This window comes from Piliocolobus tephrosceles, chromosome 5 (assembly GCF_002776525.5).
Source record: "Piliocolobus tephrosceles isolate RC106 chromosome 5, ASM277652v3, whole genome shotgun sequence".
NCBI lineage: Eukaryota > Metazoa > Chordata > Mammalia > Primates > Cercopithecidae > Piliocolobus > Piliocolobus tephrosceles.
This window is the reverse complement of record NC_045438.1, coordinates 32,527,172-32,550,075: the sequence shown is the minus strand read 5'-3', so window position 1 is coordinate 32,550,075 and position 22,904 is coordinate 32,527,172. Positions and strand designations below refer to the sequence as shown.

The window sequence follows — 22,904 nt, the reverse complement described above, 5'->3', positions numbered from 1 at the left end:
CTGCAGTCACTGACACCAAGGGTTATCTGCTGTTAGGAACCAGTATATTTTAGTTACCTTTAATATTAAGTGGAATTAAATTTCACGTTGAAATCACTTGTCAGCGAAAAAAAAAAAAAAAAAAAAAAAAAAAAAAAAAAAAGACTTCTAAACGACCTCTCAGATCTATGACCCGGATGCTGCCAGACCAAATCCCTTTTATCCAGGTGAACCCTTCGCGGGTACTGGGTCACCTGCAGGGTAACTGGGCAGGAGCTCAGATTTGGTGACCGTCCCAGAAGCTGGGGAGAAGGTGCCGACGGAGAGTTAGCGGAAATCTCCCTTGGAGGCCTGGAGGCAGCAGTCCGAACTCTTCAAGCCCCTCAAGCCGGAGGGGGCACCCTGGCTGGCTGGGGCCGGCAGCGCTGCAGCCGCGCGTCAGCAGGTGAAGATGAGCTCCCGCGGGGCATGCACGCCCCCTGGGGTCAGCAGCAGGTGGGAGGATCCTACCTTCCGCCCCAGCACCGCCTGAGGTCAGAGGGACTGTCCTCTCTTGCACTGCCCAATTTGTCAAGGTCCCGTATCGAATAAATAGCTGTCTCCCCAGACCTTTATAGTGACTAATCCAAATAAATCGCAGTCACTTTTACTGTGCGTTTCAGCGGGCAGCCTGGCTTTAATGGCTCTGCCTCCTAGACCTCCGGGGAAGACTCGCCGCGGCCTCTCCGCGATCCTCAGCTCCCCTGTCTGGCCTCAGAGCCTCAGCCTCCCCTCCGGATTTCGTAGGGTCACTGGGAGCGGTCGCAGCCCATCACCTGCACGCTGGCACTATCTTCTGACTGGAGTTGCCCTCTGGGGTCCCCAAGGTTAAAAGCGAGGGTAAAGCCTCCCATCTTCCATGTGAGCCTGTCTAACATGGGCTCTCCTCTGAGATCTTGTTTACTCCCTACCTTTCCACCCTCTTCCCCCTGCTCCTCTAAACCTCAGAAATTCGAATTATCTTCCACATTCCACTTAAACCCCTTCGGCCAATCAATCCGGATATTACCGATTTCCTCTGGGATCTTTAAAGCTTTGATCCGCAGGTTTACAGCTCCATCTTACGCACTCCCATCTTTCCCCTCTGGGATCCCTCTAGCTGCCTGCTCAAAATACCTGCTGGCGCCAGAGGAAATTCACATGTAACAGATACCCAGCGGGTGTGAAATCAGCACTCTGCTTCCAGGGTCGTTTTCCTCCTCACCTTCCCCATCAAATTGTCGATTAGTGAGTGCTAACACTAGGCATTATTGTGAATCATGAGTGCGGGGCTGGAAGATATGGAACCGCTTTAATAGAGCCGATGATTGCTAACTTACACGTGGCATCGAGCAGTCCTCCCTCCCCTACTAGGGGCAACCCTGGGTGCCCGACGTCTGTAAAATTAATATGAGCCCCAGGATTGGTCCGCAGGTAGCTTTTGTAAAGGGGTTCAGAATGACTTCGAGCAAACTTCAAGATATCTAAAGTAAAAGATAATTATCTTTTAATTAGAAGCAGTTTTGCTTCTAAAACTGTTACTGAAGTAGAAAAAAAAATCAGAAGAAAGCAGCAAATCTCACTCATTTTATTTTGGTGAAAATAAACTACTAGGAAGATGTTACTTCTAGTAGATGAACTACTACTAGATGTTACTAGGTAACATCAATTTTGCAATGAATTTATTCCAGATGTCTTTTACATTTCATATATAAGGTAAATTATCCATGAAAATAACCACATTATATGAATGCAGATGGCCAGGATGTTAAAACAACTGAAATTGGCTTCAGAGAGAAACGGTAAATAAAAGGGAGACACACTTTCCCTCCCTAAACATTTGCAAGAGTGTCAAGTAGGTTTTATTTGAACCAATAACCTTATTATAATATTTATTTTCAAAAAAGCAAAAACTGGTGGTCCAATAATAAAATTTTTTTTATTGTTGTATTTTTTCTCATTCAATTTATTATTTAATATCTGATCTTTTTCAAATTTTACACTTTACAAATCATTTGGCATACATGTGATTATCATCAAAACTGTTGAACTTTATAAAGTACTAAAAAAGAGTATGTGTTGTGTTCATATTCCTAACATTTGAATTTCTTGGGGAGATAGTGGATAATCCCCAGTGATTTTATTTGAACATCTCACCTGACAATTGTCTTTCAGAGGAGGTGTGGCTCTGGAGTTGTTTCTGCCTGGCTCTGTCTTTATGCTGCTGAGCAGAGTTCTAGGCTCTCAGTAGAATTCCTTTTGATTGATAGCGAGGGGTGATGGCTTATGCAAAGGTCTGTACTTCCAACTTCCCTGTCTGCTATGGCAGCTTCAGATTAGCTCGGTGGGTGTGGGGTGGAATTTTCAGTCAAGATGTATAATGCCTCATGGTTTACTTTCTACTGTAGCATCACTCTTACGGTTAAGAACTTATGGAACACTGTTGAGCAGTTGCCTCATTATCGATTTTGGAGATCTTGGCCTATTTGTTATTTAGAGATGGATTTTAAACAGTGATAAAAATAAGGTACAGATCTACACTGAGAATTAGTAAGATCTTCCTTTGGAAAAAGATCTACCACATTTCAGAGGTTTGGAACTGTTAGTGGAGCCAAGAATGACATATAATTTTTGTTACTTGAGTTCTTTCTCATTTATCCAGTTTTCCAGTTTGCTTTTCTGCCAAACAGAAATGGCAGAAAACATCAGCATATGAAAATTTTAACTAGAAGACAATATCGTCTAGGTTCTGGGAAAGCTAGAATGATTTTAAGGAGAATACCAGGGAGAGCATGAGAAATATTTTACAAATTACATTTAGATGTCAGTGTTACAATTGTTGTTTCCTGAACCTTTTAGAGAACATGAGGGATTAGGATTATCAAATTAGATTTCTAAGTTGTCCATCATAGATTTTTTGTTTGTTTGTTTGAGACAGGGTCTCGCTCTGTCACCCAGACTAAAGTGCAGTGGTGCAATCACAGCTCACGGCAGCCTCAACCTCCTGGCCTCTAGGATTCTCCCACCTTAGCCTTCCCAGGTGCACGCTACCATGCTTGGCTAATTTTTGTATTTTTAGAAAACATAGGGTTTCACCATGTTGCCTAGGCTGGTCTTGAAGTCCTGGGCTCAAGCAATCCACCTGCCTCGACCTCCCAAAGTGCTGGGATTACAGGCATGAGCCACCAAGCCCACATATGGAATTTACTTGATGGTTAAATTGTGCAAAGTCAGTTAAACTGATTGGATTTTCTCACTCCAGAGTTTGGTAGGTGGCAGAGCATAACACTGTTGCTTGAGATATTAACTTATCCTAAAAATAAGTCATTTTTGATAACACCTAAGGTAAAATTATTAGCTTCAGGTTAATAAAGCATGAAAACAAAGTTTCATTTTGTTAAAGTTGAGGTAAGTTATTATAACATTAGAACAGACAAAAAACAACAACAAATGAATGGAGAATAAAATATTAAGATCAAAACAATAATTTAATGCCAATTGTGATAATTGTATCACTTTTGATTATCTTCTTTTGAAAGTAAAATTTACAAAAGTCTATTGTACTTTTAACTGTCTCAGTTTTTTTTAAAGGGAGAGATTAAGAAAAGCCTTAAAAACAGTTTAGAAATACAGGAATTACATTATCAAAAAAGTACAGCCAACAGTAGTTTTCTAGTGAATTTGAATTGTGAAGGAAATTAAGTAGGTAACGGTGCCTCCAAATAACAAATCTAATCTCAGAAAATTATTCAAACCTCTTTTCCACGTTTTCACCAGAAACTTCTTGCTCATTGGCAGTCACTCCTATTCTCCTCTCCCAACCCCAGCCCTATGCAATGACTAATCTATTTTGTCTTTATAGATTTGCCTACTTTAGAATTTCATATAAATTGAATAATACAATTTGTGGTCCTTGATGGCTGGCTTCTTTCACTTAGCATATGTTTTTGAAGTGCATCCATAGCATGTATCAGTAATTTATCCTTTTTAATGGCTGAATAATATTCCATTGAATGGATGCACCACATTTTGTTTATTCATGCCTCAGTTGGTGGGCATTTCGGTTGTTTCCATTTTTTGACTATTATCAATAATGCTGCTGTGAACATTCATGTCCAAGTTTTTATGTTCTCTGCCTTGATTGTGTAGATAGCGCCAAGCATGACTTGGTCTGTATGTCCATGTGATATGGAAATTTGCTCCCTACCTTGAAGAAGTAGAATTCTAACCCAAGTTTTTCCTGTTCATTTACCAGGTTGAGAGTTGTTTTCTCTGATACATGCATGTGGTTTATCTCTAAGAAGTACCATAGGAATGAAGAGTTGTCTATTTATTTGAACCAGTTGGAAACAAGGGATCTAGAAAACAGAAAAATATTTGTTTTGTTTGCATCTAGGCAAATTAATATAATTAACCAAATTAAGTTACTTTCAAGTGTTAGGAACTAACTATATTTGCTTATGGACTTTCCATCTGGTTCAATTTGGAAGATTTTTTTTTTTTATTCTGCTAATCCCCAATTCTTTTTTCCTTTTTTTTTTTTTGAGACGGAGTCTCGCTCAGTTGTGCCCAGACTGGTGTGCAGTGGCGCAATCTTGGCTCACTGTAAGCTCCGCCTCCCAGGTTCGTCTCCTGCCTCAGCCTCCTGAGTAGCTGGGACTACAGGCGTCTGCCACCAAGCCTGGCAATTTTTTTGTATTTTGAGTAGAGACGGGTTTCACCCTGTTAGCCAGGATGGTCTCGATCTCCTGACCTCGTGATCCGCCCGCCTCAGCCTCCCAAAGTCCTGGTATTACAGGCGTGACACACTGTGCTCGGCCTACTAATACCTATTTCTTGAATGCTTGCTATTGTACTTCCTATGCAGAAGGCCCCTGATTTACAATAGTTTAACTTAACAATTTTTCAATTTTACAATGGTGTGAAAGCAATATACATTCGGTAGAAACCACACTTTGAATTTCGAATTTTGATCTTTTCCTGGCCTAGGGATATGTACGATACCCTCTTCTGGCGCTGGGCAGTGCAGCTCCCAGGTAGCAACACCATCCCAACAGTAAACAACAGATACTACACAGTGCACTGTAGTCAATAAATTACAGGAGATATTCAACACTGTATTATAAAATAGGCTTTGCATTAGACAATTTTGCCCAACTGTAGGCTAATGTCAGTGTTCTGAGCACACTTAAGGTAGACTAGGCTAAACTATACTGTTTGGTATATTAGGTGTTTTAAGTGCATTTTCAACTTATGATAGTTTCAGCTTACAATGGGTTCATCAGGAGGTAACTCCCATCGTAAGTCAAGGAGCATCTGTATTCCCATAGAATATGCATCTTACACTTTATGTAATATTCTATTCCATTTGGTAAGCATAGCTTCTTTAACCTTTTTTTGGTTTGATCCTATCTAGGAATATTTGATTTCTATGGCAGCAGGCTTATTTGTTTGTGGGTGTGTGTGTATGTGGGTGTGTGTGTGTTTAGGAGGTTTAACAGAATATTTCTGGTATTCTGTCTTGCAATGGTGATGAATCTGGCTCCACCATGTATTTCAAAACGTTTCCAAAGTAGAACTCCAGGGACATAACATGGTATGATATTGGATTGTATGAATGGCTGTTAGCACTTATACATGTTCTCTGTATAAAGGGGCTATACATTTATCCAACAGATATTTATTGATTTCCAACTATAGCTATTAAAATCTCTCTGCTTCAGGATATTATAAAAGTGTTATTTATTATACAGATTCACCTAGCACCTCTTAGACTATCTGAGACCTTTTCGGAACTCAAAAGTTACATGGAACAGGATCTATAGCACACAGCAGTTTACTATCTTTGAAATAACGAATGTAACTCCAACTGAATGAAGGTTTACATTGCACAGAGTGAATTACAGAGCTAGCGGTTATTACTATATAGTTAATACACATTAATAATTGCAGATAATTCAGAAAACTTACTTTGGTAGTAGCAGCAACGCTTTTGCAAAAATCTCAATGTATATGATTTTTTTTTGTTGTTTAGTTTTGTTTGTTTTTTGATTCTTTTTGAGACGAGTCTCACTCTGTCACCTAGTCTGGAGTGCAGTGACGTGATCTCAGCTCACTGCAACTTCTGCCTCTTTGGTTCAAGTGATTCTCCTGCTTCAGCCTCCAGAGAGCTGGGACTACAGGCATGTGCCACCACACCCAACTAATTTTTACTAATTTTTGTATTTTTAGTAGAGATGGGATTTTGCCATGTTGGCCAGGCTGGTCTTGAACCCCTGACCTCAGGTGATCCGCCTGCCTCAGCCTCCCGAAGTGCTGGGATTACAGGCGTGAGCCACTGTGCTTGGCCAAAAATCTCAACATATAGAATGTTTCAAATGAAATAAAGTAGATCTCTTTCAATTAGCAAGAAAGAATCTTAGATTCTAGTTACTCAGGCAACTATGGCATCAGGGTTAAAATAATAACCCCTGAAAAAGATGTCATTGACTCTTTTATAATCTCAGCAGTCCAGATCCAGTATTATATTTTGTTTGAAAGAGAACATGGGCTTTCCTGGACTGTGTAAGCTGTAGAGTTAATGCAATGAGATTCAACAGGATTTTAGAGCTTTCCAATTCCCTTTCTCTTATGTGTGATCGTGATTAAATGCGTCTGTGTTCTAAACCTTGATGCAAGCTAATCCCTTACCTTGAAGTCCCTTTTTAAAAACCTGTATAGGCAAGAAGCATGTTTTGGAATTGGATACAGCTGGTTGTCTGAGAACAGAATTTTAAATATGGTAGCATAGTTCTTGTGGTATGGAGTTCAGGTGAGGATAATTCACTCAGTTGACATCTTATTGGCTACAGCTTTTTACTGTTTTGTCCTGACTAGCACTTCAAAAGATACTCTACACAGCAAACATTCCCTTGAGTGTTGGAAAGCTTGGTTCCAAGTGTGCTTCTACGTGGAACCAAGGATATTTGGGTGTTGAATACTGTAGGAAGGTGCTTTGGTGCAATGAAGAATGTCAGAACTGTTTGACAAGGTACTTGGGCACACCAGACATAAGCTTCTTCATTGCACAACTATTCTCTCGTAATTTTCTTTGCAAGAAAAGAGACCTGACTTCCTTTCATGAATATAAATAAACTTAATATTTCTTATAGCTGTGTATATTTATCTTCTTAATGACACAGAAATTTATAACATAAACATGTTACTTACATATCACAGGACAAGTAGCAATTTATAACATAAATATGTTATTTACATATCACAGGACAAGTAGCATCTCGACAAACTGTCCTCAGAATAGAATACAGTAATTAATGTTTGTGTGTGTGTGTGTGTGTGAAACAAAACACTTTTTTTTTTCTTTTTTTGAGACAGAATCTCATTCTGTCGCCCAGGCTGGAGTACAGTGGCTCAGTCACTGCAAGCTCTGCCTCCCTGGTGAACCCCATTCTCCTGCCTCAGTCTCTTGAGTACCTGGGACTACAGGTGCCTGCCACCATGCCTGGCTAATTTTTTATATTTTCAGTAGAGATGGGGTTCCACTGTGCTAGCCAGGATGGTCTCGATCTCCTGACCTCGTGATCCGCCCGCCTCAGCCTCCCAAACTGCTGGGATTACAGGCGTGAGCCACCGTGCCCGGCCTAACAAACACTTCTTTAATAATGACTTTTGAAAAAAATGATGAAAAGTTATAAATGAACCATCAGTGTTCAAATGAGGTTTCTGTGATTTTTATAAAGGCATAGCATCTTATAAATACTACAAATTAGTTGGTGGATATTTAATATGATAGAAACTATTCCATCTGAATTTTCTAGGAAGGTCAAAGTTAGTTTGGTATTGTAACTCTTTTAAGCCAAATTAATTGGGTTATGTTTTCTTTTTCTTTTTCTTTCAACTTTTATTTTAGGTTCAGGGGATACATGTGCAGATTTATTACATGGGCAAATTTCATGTCGCTGGGATTTGTTGCATAAATGATTTTGTCACCCAGATAGTGAGCACAGTACCCAAAAGTTAGTTTTTTGAACTTCTCCCTCCTCCCCCACTCCACCTTCAAGTAGGCCCCAGTGTTTATTGTTTCCCTGTTTGCACTCAATGTTTACCCCCCATTTATAAGTGAGAACATGTGATATTTGGTTATTTGTTCCTGCATTAATTCACTTAGGATAATGGCCTCCAGCTGTGTCCGTGTTGCTGCAAAGGTCATTTCATTCCTTGTTATGGCTGCATAGTATTCCATGGTGTATATGTGCCACCTTTTCTTTAGCTAGTCCACCATTGATGGGCATCTAGATTGATTCCATGTCTTTGCTATTATGAATAATGTTGTGATGAACATACATGTGCATACGTCTTTTTAAACTATAGATATTTTGACATTAGTAGCATGCAAATCACTTTCTAAAACCATTATATAGACTGTCTAATGGTTTCCAGTTAAACTTAAAAGACACAAAGATAAGTGAATAAATAAGAGAATGAATGATGGAATAAATATACTATAAAATCCAGGTATCTGTTTTCTTTGTAGGAGGGAAGAACAAATTTATCATGGACTTTTGAATCGAATTCAGAAATTTGCATTTTATCATCTTCTCTCTTGTCTCCTTGCACTATAAGAATACAAGTTACTATTATTACTACCTGGACAGTTAAACAGTTTGGGCTATTTTACTACACAGGCTTTCAAGGCTTCTATTCTAGGGAAGAGGGAATGAATATTTGGAAGATAAGCATGTATCTCATTGGGAATTTAAAATGTTTTAGTTTAATTCCTTTGTAGATTCTGTGTTAATGGGTGGGGGCTGGATCTTGATGAAAATACAGAGGACAAAGCAACTGTGGTAAACACTGATCTTCCCACTTTAGGAACCCGAGCTCTATTATTGTCTAACACCATGAGTGCCCCGTAAATATCCAATGATTGCTTGAATAATTACTATGTGTTCAGATATACAACTCTGTGCTTTTGTGTGTGTGCACATGTGTGTGAAAAAAGAAGGAGATTTAAAAGAACTTGAACTTGCCACTCTGTAGTAACTAACAAAATTAGGTACATAGTGCTCAAAATAAAATTTCATATTTAGGATTGTTAGAAGAATAAACAGAGAAAATTATTAAATTTCAAATTTTGTAATAGGAGACAGAATAAACTCAGCTTTCACTATAGTACAGTATTTTTTTAGCGGCAATCCTTACAAAATACAACTGAAAATCAATTACATAATTTTTCCTTCAAGGAAAGAACTCTGGTTTCTATTACTCCTGTGTTTTTAATGTCTGTGTGTATTTAAAAGTTGGGTTAGGAGATCAATAGACAAGTCCTTGGAACATTAAAAACTATTATCCTAATTTCCTTCTTTTAAAAATATGCATACTTAATCTATTTTGGAACAATCTGAAAATTCAGGAAGCATAAAGTAACAGATAATTATAACCATGACTCAATTCTGATTAAATCTCATAATACGACTATCTTTCTTTTTTTAATGGTTGCCTATTCAATTGCTAAGTAATTAACACCTTCTATATATTATACATGCAACAGAAAGATTACAGGATCTCATTGTGCAAAATTGGTGTAAATGAATGTCTCTTAAGGCTTCTGTCATTTTGCATGGATAAACAGAAATAATAACAAGTATAACAAATAGACCAACATTTGCTTCTTTTATTTTGAAATTAAGGGAAATACGTCCAGCCGGTGGTAAGAGCTACACATGATTTTATTTCAGAGGAAATGGACCTTTGAAGAATTATCTGTGTTCCTTTTGGTTGTAAAACTTTCAAAATATGTACTAAAACAAGAAATAATAAATTATTGTTGTATACAACTCTTTTTTTCCCAGGAAAGAACAGTGGAAAACTGAGAAATTATTTATTTAGTCCAATTGAATCACTCTTATGAAATAAAAAATACTGCCCTAAGAAACTGTGACTTCTTTTATTTCAGATAACCCAAACCTGTCAGGGTAAGCCCAATCTATACCATCACTTAAAGCTGACAGGAAAAATAATGTATACTATAACTTTTAGTTTAAAATAAATACCACTATGCATTTTTTATAAATTATTCAAGTCAATTAAAAAATTATGTAGCATTCAATATTAACTGAACAATTCAGAATAGCAGGTTTTTGTAATTAATATTTGCACAAACTTCTAATAATTATTAAAATGGCCTTTATTTGTTTTTTCTTGCCACTGACCTATAGGATATAGTAAAAGAAGACAGATCGGTCTCTCTCCTGATAAGAAGAGTCACTAAGAGGAACATCTGTAACAACTAGGTTGCGAGGAATTTCTTTTTTAAATGTACATAAAAATATGTTAATGTACACTGCCTTGGGTAGATGAGATGTGTTATTTCTTTAATAAGTTTGAAAACATTTACAGAAAAACAGTTAACATAGGTACTTGTTTCTTTATTTTTTATAAAGGAATTAGTAAAAATGGAAGTTCCAGAAAATGCTAATTTCTTAGAATAAGATCTGTTTAAATTTTTCCAGTGCATAACAAAACACTTAAAACATTTTTTAAAACATTAAATTTAACATACTATGTTTTAGAAACTATATGAAAGCAACCTGGATTTAGAGGGTTTAGACCAAGGCTTTGAAGTATCTTAAATCTCCTTGAGACCTAAAAGACTTGTTTATAACTAACAGTTGCTTTGTAAAAACAACATTATGAGATGTTTGAAAATTTTCTTGTTAAATTTTTATAAGAATATTTTGGTTGGGGAAGGAAGCATCTATATCGCAAGATGATTTTTATTATTGATTTATTTAATCTCAGGAATGGAGAACAGGATGCCTTGCAGGGAAGTTTATCTGTGGCTTGTAAACATGAAGCGACTGAAAATATGGCAAGTTCTATCATCTTTGGATGAGCCTAATAATTTCTCATTATGAGTATAAGACTAGTGATATGACATCTTTAGTAGATTTTTGTGTGTCTTTTTTCTGTAAGACCACTGGAATTTAATCCTGGTTCACCCAAGTTTGAGAGTACACTGTGAGACTATTGAACAGATCAAAGCCACTAACAAGTAATTTTCTCCCAAGTTTTGCTTTTAAAGTGATCAGAATTTATTTAAAACAGATTGACATAAGAAACTTATTTGGAAATAAAGTCTGCATTAGTATTTGGAACTATTGATAGGGAGAGAATTTTTTTCTAAGAAAAACATTTCGCTGTCTTGCTGTATAATAGAAGAGCATTTTTCACATTCGCTCTGTGCCTCACTCACTCTTGGCTATGTACTTTTGTAACATTGTCAGACTTTGCAAGAGAAGGTCAATAGAGGGAGATTCGACAAAGATACCACATTCGAAAATGCCAAGTTTTTATTTCTGTGCTATGAATTAGTCTTCTAGTCATTTGTTTCACTAATGAAGTCCTCCAGGAAAATGTGAACTTAAATTTGTACCACTGTTGAATCCTAAAGTAATAAAACAGTTAGGTTTTAATTAAGAGATTTAGTAGAGGGTTCAATATACTTTGCATTTTACTTCTATATTGCATTTTAGTATATATTAATACTAATATATTTAATAAATTTAATAAATATAAATATATTTAATATTAATATATCTAAATCTATTTAATGTATATTAATATATTATCTAAATATATAAATACAGATGAAGTGTACTTATTTTTTCTCTTTTCGATCACATATGCATTCTAGAATTTTCAGAATTGGTTGCAGTGACCCCAACAGTTTTCTTCCTATTTTCTCTAGATTCATTATTCAGACTATTAACAACTTATAGTCTCCAATACTTTGTCCTTACATCTCAATAATAAATGTATTTTGATCTATTTTTTTCTTTAGATTTTGAGGGCTTTATTATTACAGGGTAATAGTCCTAGATTTCTTAGTATTTTGGAAATTCTATCATTAAATTACTGAGTGATTTGGGGAAAGCTGTTATTTTGGGAAGAATTGCTTTGCACTTGGTGTTTAGTTTTGTGTTTTTAATCCTAAACTCCATACTATTGACAAAGTGGACATATTTGTGCTTATGTTGGAAAAAATGATTTGAGATTAATCTTTTTCTTTTTTAAATGATATTGCTCTGTCCCAGGCTGGAATGCAGTGGCACGATCTTGGCTCACTGCAACCTTTGCCTCCCTGGTTCAAGTGATTCTTCTGCCTCAGTCTCCTGAGGCAGAAGTAACTGGGATTGTAGGTGTGCGCCATCATGCCTGGCTAATTTTTTGTATTTTTAGTAGAGACAAAGTTTCACCATGTTGGCCAGGCTGGTCTCAAACTCCTGACTTCAAGGTAATCCATCTGCCTCAGCCTCCCATAGTGTTGGGATTATAGGCGTTAGCCACTGTGCCCAGCCCGAATTGAAATTAATCTTATAAGAATTATATTTCTATTTCTCTAAAGAATCAGTGTTTATTGAGTAAATATATTCATTAAAAAGGGCAGGCTATAAAAAATGCATTAGATATGATGTCATTTTTCTAAAAACAATATACACATAGGAAAAGATTTAAAAGGATTTACGTCAAGGTACTTGGTGGGTTTTAAGGAGCTTTCCCTTTGTATAGCTGTATTTAGTAATTTTTCTACAGTGAATCTTAATTGATTTTATAAGTACAATAAATTTTAAAAATCATTCATGTTTTGGAATTGAGTATAGAAAGTTAGCCACACTGGATCTTGATAGATTGAGGTACGCTTTATACTTTGTCAGCAGTTAGGTCAGAAGTCACATCCTCATCTGAGAGCTGAAATTGGGTGTGGGGAGGATGATTATAACTCAAGAATTGTTGAGTGCTCACCTCGTAAAGAACTCCAGAGCTGCTGTTAGGGCAGTCTTCTCCTCCATCCTGCGGATGAAGTCACTGAAGCCCTAGCTATGAGGTCATGAGTCCAAGTTCACATGGCTACATGGCTAAACCTGGTTTCAAGAAGTTCTTTTCTTAGAGGTCACAGATTTGTGAAACATTTGCTGCTATGTCAGGTCTGCAGGCCTATGAATATTTAAGAATTTGGGATTCGTGTCTGCATTTAACAATCAGGAGTATTCATATAAAAATCCAGATGTCTAAGTTATCTTGAGAAAAATCTTGAAAAGCCATACTTCATGTTCTTTTCCTAAGGTAACAGGTGGAATGGGACACGGATTGCCCATTTATGGGGGGCACAAACTTTTGTTCTCCATTGATCTCACAAGAACCACCTGGCCCCATAGGCCTTGGAATTAGCAACTTCTGTATACTGGCCCCAAACAATGAAACAGTGAGAGCGTGACTCTTCCTTGATAGTAATTAGGATCACCAAACACCATTTCTCAGAATGTCTTCTCAGAATGCTTCTTTTCCTCCTATACTATGTCATCTGGGAATCATTACTGAAGAGTGAAAAAAACTCATTACTGAGCTATTACTCAGTAATAATGAAGTTCTTATTAGAGTGAGAGGGTGATTCCTAAACAACAGCTTCGAGCACTTAGTGTCATGCTAAGTTAGGAAACACAGTTGAAGAATGTGGATTTGTCAATCCTATGATACCTGGATAGTCAGAAAAGAGAAAGCAGCAGAGGAGATGACTCTGGCTCATTGGGCTTTCATGAGACCAGTTTTAGACAGCAGGAGGTAACACTGCCTTCTAAGTATCTTTTTTCCCTTGCCTCATAAACCTTCCACTTATATTCATTTATATAGTAATTAATACTTGATTTTTAACTCTGACAGCACCCTGAAGGAAAGCACATGTTTAATCCACAATGTGAAAAATGCATTGCTAAGTCTTGACTTGAGTTCAAAGTCAAGAGGATATCTTAGCTGTGATGTTATTTCTAGAGTATCCTCTCTGAAGGCAAATTATCAAGATTTGTTAGAGATACCTATTCATGTACATCTTACTAACCCTTTTCCAAGATGGAAGCGGATTCTGAGATGGATGTTAGCATGACAATTAAGGGTAAATGGCAGGACATTTTACTCAAGAGGCAAAGAAAAGCCATATATGGTTTAAATGGGATGCCAAGTAAGCTACTTGCTTTTCCCATACTTTATAATGCTGACACTTACATCTTGAAGACATTGTAAGTTTGGATTTGTTTGGAGGTTCTATTATACACTGTCATACACGCAAAAAATTTTATACATGCTATAGTTAGAGATTCCAAAGTACTTTTGGTTATTTTATACTTTTCTAGAATAACTCTCATATCTTGGCTCTGAATGACCAGATGACTTGCTTACTGTAGATTCATCTTTATAGCTGCATTATTGAACTTGACCAGTTTTATTTGAAGGAAAATATTAATCTAAGCAGAAGCATTCAGAACATGTGTGTAAATCATTTCTCCCAGTACACATTTGTTTTGTTGACTTTAGTTCTCAGTGTCTCACCAAGCTGCCTCTAGCACCATTTTCTTGTTAATCTAAATAGAGAAGTCTTCTTCAGTCCTGCACAACTGTTTACAATTTTGCATGACTGTTGACCAATTTTGTTTGACTTTTAAAAGTTTTAAAATTTTAAATCAATTTTGTTTGATTTTTGTTTGATTTTTAAAAGTTGTTATTAAACCTAAAGAGAATACTTAATATTTAAAGCATACCACTTTAAACATCTTTTTCCTGGTTTTATTCCTAATTTAATAATTGGGACATGAGAAACTGATTCCTAAATAGTTTTTGGCTTAAAATCACACACGGTTTTTTTTTTTTTTTTTTTTAACACAATGCTTAGCTATGGCTTTTGGCCAGCGTTTATTCCTTGCATGCCATTTGTGAATGCCTTCAAATAAAAAATGTGCAGAGTTGAATTTATATTTTTGGCTTCAGAGACAGCATAAAAACTGTTTCCATTTTAATTTTAAGCTACTTCTGTAAAGAGATATAATGCTACTTAAATTTTAAACACATCAAGAATCTCAAACGGGGCTGTGTTATGTTATCACATCTGGTCGTTCTTTGCATTAGGATTATTCCTAACGTTTTGCAATGTTCACTACTTGGGCATCCAAAATCTCAATAACAAACCAAGACCCTAAAGGGTCCCTATTAGAGAGATACTATCAAGAGTAAAGAATAGTATTGAAATACACTTTTGTCTTTAAGACCAGTTTTTAAAGTTTTGGGTTCACGGGTTTCTCTGAGAATCTAATGAAAGCTGTATAGCCTTCTCCAGAAAAAGGCACACACAATGGAACAATCTGAATATTCAGTAAAGCTCTCATCATGTCTCTAAGTTTGTAGCTCACAGGTTAGAGAGCCCTGCGACAAACGGATACAGAGACATGTTCATGGATATGTATGTATGCGCTGTATATGCTGTAGGATATACATGTATTTAATTTTTTTAAAACTTCCTTTAAAATCTCCTCAAGTCGGCCGGGCGCGGTGGCTCAAGCCTGTAATCCCAGCACTTTGGGAGGCCGAGACGGGCGGATCACGAGGTCAGGAGATCGAGACCATCCTGGCTAACACAGTGAAACCTCGTCTCTACTAAAAAAATACAAAAAACTAGCCGGGCGTGGTGGCGGGCGCCTGTAGTCCCAGCTACTCGAGAGGCTGAGGCAGGAGAATGGCGTAAACCCGGGAGGAGGAGCTTGCAGTGAGCTGAGATCCGGCCACTGCACTCCAGCCTGGGCGACAGAGTGAGACTCCCTCTCAAAATAAATAAATAAATAAATAAAAATAAAAATAAAATAAAATCTCCTCAAGTCGTTGAAAGCTAAAAAATCTTGGTTGCTTCTAAGGATTGTTTACTTCCATAGAAGGCAGGTAGATGTACTGAGTTTTAGGAATTGATATATTAGTGAAATAAGAATGTGTCTAAAACAAGCAACTGACCTAAAGGTAGGTTATCTAACTGCAGCTGTATGACACCATCATACCCTCATCCCTTCAACAGTTTTTGACTTCTAGCATTCATGACATGCCAGTTTTCCAGATATGTTTATAAAAACAGATACTACATTCATTGTCTTCAGTCACATTCAGATCAACATGTTTCTAATTTTACTTTTGATGTATTCTTTGGATACAGGACAAATTGAGAAGTTTGTTGTGTAATTCCAAAGTTCTTAGAAATGTCTTACTAGGTTTTTTCATAATTTTCAAGTATTTTGAGTTTTTATATATTTCTTTTTGTTTGTGTTTTCTGTTTTCTTTCTGTTACCGTCAGAAAACATACTGTGCATGATTTCGATCCTGTGGAATTGATTGTAATTTGGTTTTTATATAGCCATTTTATTTGAATGTTTTGAATGCACTTAAAAAGACTGTTCTGCCACTGTTGGTTATAGTGTTCTGCATATGTCAATTAGATCATGTTGGTTGATATATCTTTACTGATTTTTGTCTATTTTCTCGATTACTGAAACTGGAGTGTTAAAATCTCCAAATATAATTGCTGTACTCGGTTGAGTGGTATTACTCCAAAATCTATGTCTACCCAGACCTGTGCATGTAACCTTGTTTAAAAATAAAGTCTTTGCAGGTATAAGCAGGTTAAAGTGAAGTGGGGCTGGATTAGGGCGGGCTGTAATTCAATGGTTGATGTTCTTACATACCTAGAGATCTGGACACACAAGTAGAGGGGAGAAGGCTATGTGAAGAAGGAGGCATAGATTGAAGTTTTGGTCAAGGAATGGCAAGGACTGACAGCAAACACCAGTAGCCTGAAGAAGGAAGGAAGGATCCTTCCCTAGGGCCTTTAAGAGAGCATGTCCCTGCTGATACCTTGATTTCAGACTTGTGGTCTCTGTAACTGTAAGACAATAAATTTCTGATGTTTTAGGCATCCCTCCCCCCTAAAAATAAAAGGTGTTAGGATGCAATAATTATTTTGACAGATTTCTCTGGAAAGTTTTACATTATTTAGAAAGCAAAAATACTCCATCACTATCCTGATAGCAATCAACATGTAGTCAGATGCTTTAGCTAGCATAGTCTTACTAGTATTTGTATCAATGAGTAGGGTTGTAGTATTAAGATTTTCAACATGGTAGCAAATATTTGTCCCCTGCACTTCCAATTATAAGGTCAAATTCAAATAAAAGTAAGGACACAAAGATGAGAACCCTCATCCAAATTTTGATGTAGATTATTATTTATCAATCATTAATAAACTCTGTGCCAAGCACTGGGCTGGGTGCTGTACCTTTTGAGGATTCAAAGGTAGAGTAAAAGCAGTCCTGTCCTCAGGGTGCACTGGACACTGTGCGGGGGAAGACATACAACCAGCGGCACCATAATATGGGCCATCAGTACTCTAATAACGCTGACAGGAGTGATGTTTCAGAAATACTTCTCAGTTCGTGTTTCCTTATTGGCTAGCTATGCTTTCTCTCCCCCTTCCTTGCCGATCTTAAGGAATCCAAGAAAGGGGCAGACCACAGCTACTCGGGAGAGAAGAGCGGTCTTGGTGAGATTGCAGCAAGAAGGGGAAGGTTGGTGGGCGTGGTGGCGAGTGCCTGTAATCCCAGCTACTCTGGAGGCTGATGCAGGAGAATCGCTTGAACCCGGGAAGTGGAGGTAACAGCGAGCCGAGATGGCGCCACTGCACTCCAGCCTGGGCGAAGAGCGAGACTCCGTTTCAAAAACAAAGACAAAGACAAAACAAACAAAAAGGCCGGGAGTGGTGGCTCATGCCTGTAATCCCAGCACTTTGGGAGGCTGAGGCAGGTGGATCACCTGAGGTCAGGAGTTCGAGACCAGCCTGACCAATATGGTGAAACCCGTCCCTACTAAAGATACAAAAATTAATCAGACGTGGTGGCACATGCCTGTAATCCCAGCTACTAGGGAGACTGAGGCAGGAGAATAACTTGAACCCGGGAGGCGGAGGATGCAGTGAGCCGAGATTGCACCACTGCCCTCCAGCCTGGGCAACGAGAGCGGAACCCCATCTCAAAAAACAAAACAAAACAAAACAAAACAAAACAAACAGACAAAAAATCTGCACTAGAATAAGTGCTAGTTCTCTCTTTTCTTTAAAGACAGGCAAGATGCAATGTTTTAATTCTCATTTTACCTAATAATCAAGGATGTACCGTTAAAATCAAGTAGGAATTTATCCTTGTTTTATCGTCATTTTTTAAAAAATTGTGCTATTCTGCACAGGACCAGTTTCTCTAGAATGTTTCCTTGCTGACTTTTCCTCTAGTAGTATCAGTTATACTGAAAATCACTTCTATTCTTTTGCTTTATTTTACTGGGCACCATCAAACTAACAAAAGTGGAGAGTAACAGAGAGTAGGAGAAGATGGAGGATGCAAGGGAATAGGACACCTGTGTCCTAACCGCCTTCTGGGTATAGATCCCAGGTTGGGGAACTCTTTCCACAAGCCCGGAGAGAACTAGTAACAAGAGGGCGGGCCGCGTGCGAGTTTCGATCCAGGCAGGGCCTCCTGGTGGAGCGCCTGGGATCTCAGGGGCACCTGGCCCCCAGGGAGCAGGCGCGGGAGGAGCCCCGATTGATTCTGCATGGGATGGGCCAGGGCTCACGGGGCCAAAGGCGGCGCCCAGGCAGGGGGCGCGGATCCAACACAGCTCCTTCCCGGCCCAAACGGAATAAAACTCCCAGCAGCCCACAATGAGACCCAGTGGAAAAGGCGCTCTCTGCCGGAGGGGCGCAGAGGGGCGGTACTGGAAGAGACAAAACCCAAAACACCTGAACATTTATTCCAGCGACTAGAATACTTCAAGTAGGAGGCAGGGGGAAGCCGTGCCTTGTCAAGTTAAAGCGGACAACTTGTTCCTTCTCAGCACACCTCACTCCCAACTATCCTGCAGGATGGAGGTGTATCAGGAAAAAGAGAGCAGCCGGATCCCTTACCTGAGATCTAAAGAGGCCACATTTTCTTCGCAAGTGTTCTTAAGTCAACTGGGAGGACAAAGATTGCCTGAGTGCTTGGCTTATATGGTTTCATTTCTGTTTTCCAGTTGTTCCTGTAGGCATGGTCAATCTCTGCATAAACAAAAAGAAGTTTAGGAGTAAAGTATCCCTGAAATTAAGATTCTAACTGTTCCCTTTCAAAGTGTATTTTAAAACGTCACACCCAATTTCTTGATGTTTTGGATTTATGATGATGATGATTATTATTATTAAAGACAGGATCTCACTCTGTCAATGTGACAGATCATATTGGTCCGATCATAGCACACTGCAGGCTTGAACTCCTGGACTCAAGCGATCCTCCAGCCTCAGCCTCTCAAAATGCTGGGATTACAGGCGTTAGCAATTTCTCCCGGCTGCATTTTGTTATTCTAATTGCGCAGCGTTGTCTAGTAAATGATGGAGGACTCAAGGGAATAGGACACCTGTGTTCTAACCTCCTCCTTTTGGGTAGAGATCCCAGGTCGGGGGCCTATTCCACCTGCCGGAACAGAGATGCGGTTGCGTGTTTCGATCCGGAAGAGACCTTGTATCAGTGGTAGTTCTCCCTGCCTTTGTATACCTCTTCTGTTAGTTTGATGGTGCCCAGTAAAATAAAGTAAGAGTACGACTGATTTTCAGTATAACTGATACTACTAGAGGAAAAGTCAGCAAGGGAACATTCTAGAGAAACTGGTCCTGTGCAGAATAGCACAATTTTTAAAAAGTGACAGTAAGACAAGGATAATTTCCTACTCGATTTTTAATGGTACATCCTTTCTTTATTATTAGGTAAAATGAGAATTAAAACATCGCATTTTGTCTGTCTTTAAAGAAAATAAAGAACTAGGACTTATTCTAGTGCAGGTTTTTTTTTTTTTTTTTTTTTTTGATGGACTCTTGCTCTGTCGCCCAGGCTGGAGTGCAGTGGTGCGATCTCATCCCACTGCAACCTCTGCCTCCCGGTTTCAAGCGATTCTCCTGTCTCAGCCTCCCGAGGAGCTGGGATTACAGGCATCCGCCACCATGCCCACCTAATTTTCGTATTTTTAATAGAGACAGGGTTTCACCATGTTAGCCAGGCTGGTCTAGAACTCCTGACTGCAAGTGATCCACCTGCCTTGGCCTCCTAAAGTGCCGGGATTACAGGCCTGAGCCACCGTACTCAGCCTTTAGTGCAGGTTTCTACATTAATCTTTCTCTCCTTTGTTCTTGTGAGCTGACTATCAAGACCAGATTAGGATATGTGGTTGTTTCCTAAGAGACCTATGCTTGGGGGACGTGTGTTTGTTTTGGGAGTATGTCAGTATGTATGTGTGTGTGAGTACTGTGGGCAAGGGAAAGAAAGATGAGATCTACCCTGTCAGTTTAAGGTAGCCTGGGTCTCAGGAAAGAAATGAGGTATGAGCTGCATAACATTTGGGTAATGAAGCAGGGCTGTGAAGAACCAGTAGGCCTCCATTGTCTCCATTAATGGCCATACGCATGGAATCAATGAAATGGATGAGAGTAGGTTCCAGGTCAGGATCATGACCAGGGAGTTGAGAATTCACTTTCCTTTCTTTCAGAAGACCAATTTTAATTTTTCCACCCAACAGGGGTCAGCAACACACAGAAACTTGTCTTAACTAACTCTTTCCCCTTCTTTAAAATATTATGTATATATAGATAATTTCCCCTGCTTTAAAAATTATCTATAAAATTCTCTCTCTACATAAATTGATAATTTTTAAAGGGGAAGATATATACATAAAGATATATATGTTTACTATATAGATAATTATGTATATATAACTTTTATTTTATATATTTGATAAAACAAAAGGGAAAGAGAGAGACAGTATGCATGTGTACTCTCTTTTTTACCCAAATACATATGATTTTCTAGTGCTTTGCAGAGTACTTTGATTAAGAAGGTTCAGAGACATCTGAACATTATCTGTGAACTTTTGCTATTCTGATTCTTTTAAGGTGGTAAATTATAAAATTTTTAAATGTACAAAGTTACTTTAAAACAGCCAGTGGGTTAGTAGTTGGTAATGCTAGTAGCTAATAGTAGATGACATGTAAGTGCTCACTATGCCACTATGCTGGGCAACACAAGCAAATACCACACATACATTATAGGACATGATTCTCTCCAGCCTGATAATACCAGTGTGTCTCAGGCTTTCTATGTAGTATCCACTGCACTAAACACTTTAGTGTGCACTGTTTGGTTTACTTTTTCTTAACCTTACAAAATGGGAACTGCTATCAATTCCACCTTAAAAATGAGAACACTTTTGATTACCATTGTAGAAAAGGAAAAAAAAAAAAAAGGACAAAATGAGAAAATCAAGGTTTAGGAAGGTTAAATAATTAGCTTAAAGTCACACTGGTAGTAAGTGGTGGCACTGAGATTTGAGCAGGCAGACTGGTCTTCGCCACTCTATTTATTATACATTTTACACTATTTTACAGAGGAGTTAGTTGAGATTCTTTAGAGGTAAATCAAATCATGTTACTCTTATTCAGTATCCTTTAGTGATTTCCCATTTCTATCAAAGTAAAACCCACATTCTCTATTATCATGTACAAGGCCCTCTGAGTTCTAGTTCCCTGTTACTCTGACATCACCTGCTACTGCTTTCTTGTTCTCTGCCAGCCATAGCTGCCTCTTTGCTCAACATGCCAGGCAACACTCTTCTGTCTCAGGGCCTTTGCACTTGCTGTTTCCTCTTTTGGGAATGCTTTTTTCTCAGCTATCCGCATGACCTCAGGCCTGGTGAAGCATCACATCAGGAAGTTAGGGACCTCTCTATTCCAAGTTGCTACCTTCCTTTCTACTCCTAATCTTGACATTCCCTATCCTTCTCTCATTCCTTCTATTTTTTCTTAAATGTCTGTGTTTTTAAATCCATCTATTTATTAACAGTTATTGTTCCTCTTTAAGATATAAACATCACAGAGGGCGGGTAATTTTGCTTCCCTGTTTAAATTGCAGCATCAGCATTTACAATAGAATATAGCATAGTAACAGGCACTCAATAAATATTCGAATGAATGACAAGAGCTTAGGAAACTCACCCACGTTCACACAGTTAGCAATAGGTGAAGTGAACTTTGTTACAAATCCAGTATTGGATTTATCCACATATCAAACACATAAACCATCTTCCTGGACTCTTCTTAGAATTCCCTTGGTCTTTAATTATAATAGACTGGGTAAGCATGAATAAACAAACCAAACAGGAAAAAGGCAGCATTTGTTACTGTCTCTTAAAGTGGGATACTTTAAAGTGAGATCAAATCAGAGGCCAGGTCAGGGAAAGGGGACACTGGTCTTTAACAGAAAGGGAGTTGACAAGTGATGAAGTCAGGAATGTGCTGATGTTTCTGGGCTGCATGAAGGGGCAAAGTGTGGGAAGGTCCTGGATGAAGCTGGTGTTGGGTTAATTAATTAGGGTGGGATGCCTGTGCATTAAGGGGAGGAAGGAACCAAGGGGATTGATTTGGAGTAGACTGGAGTCTCAAGTAGCATTTACAAAGGATCCTGGAGGCACAGGAAGGATGGGAGAAGTGTTGGGTACAGCTCAATTTGGCAAGTGGCCAAAGAAACATGTCAGATATTAGTGAAAACAGGCCACAGCTGCTGCACTTTACAAGCTAAATGGCAGGCCTTTCCTTAGCCCTCCCCCACCCCAGCCCATCTTATGTCTTATAATAGTTATTTTCTTCCTGAGACAGCCAGCCATAACTCAGTTCTCACTCGAGGGCACAGAAGAAGCAAAGGCTTCATTGCTAAGGGAAGAGCGTTCAGAGCACGAATGAAAACTCAATTTATCCCGAAGCTGAGAATTTAAATGTTAGTGTATTGAAGACTCACCTCTTTCATTCCCAGGATCATTTTTAAAAAATCATGGTTATTTCTCTTTAATCTCATGATATCTAAACTTGTCATTTCTAAGATTTCTAGAATACTTAAAAGTCTTTTAAAACTGTTTTCCTCTTCAAAATGTATTTGTACATTTTGTATATTTGTATATTTCTCCTTTCTAGAAAAAAGATC

At 38.3% G+C, this 22,904-nt stretch overlaps 1 long non-coding RNA gene across 1 annotated transcript in view; it reads right to left on the bottom strand.

Moving 5' to 3' along the window:
* Positions 1 to 1,571: 1,571 nt before the first annotated feature.
* The window catches only part of LOC111554923, a 30,776-nt gene continuing 9,443 nt past the window's right edge, over positions 1,572 to 22,904 (bottom strand). The window contains exons 2-4 of the long non-coding RNA XR_002735369.1: positions 18,815 to 18,946; positions 1,654 to 4,355; positions 1,572 to 1,621 (exon numbers count right to left, since the gene is read on the bottom strand). This is a non-coding gene — a long non-coding RNA (uncharacterized LOC111554923). The remainder of the gene's footprint in view (positions 1,622 to 1,653; positions 4,356 to 18,814; positions 18,947 to 22,904) is intronic.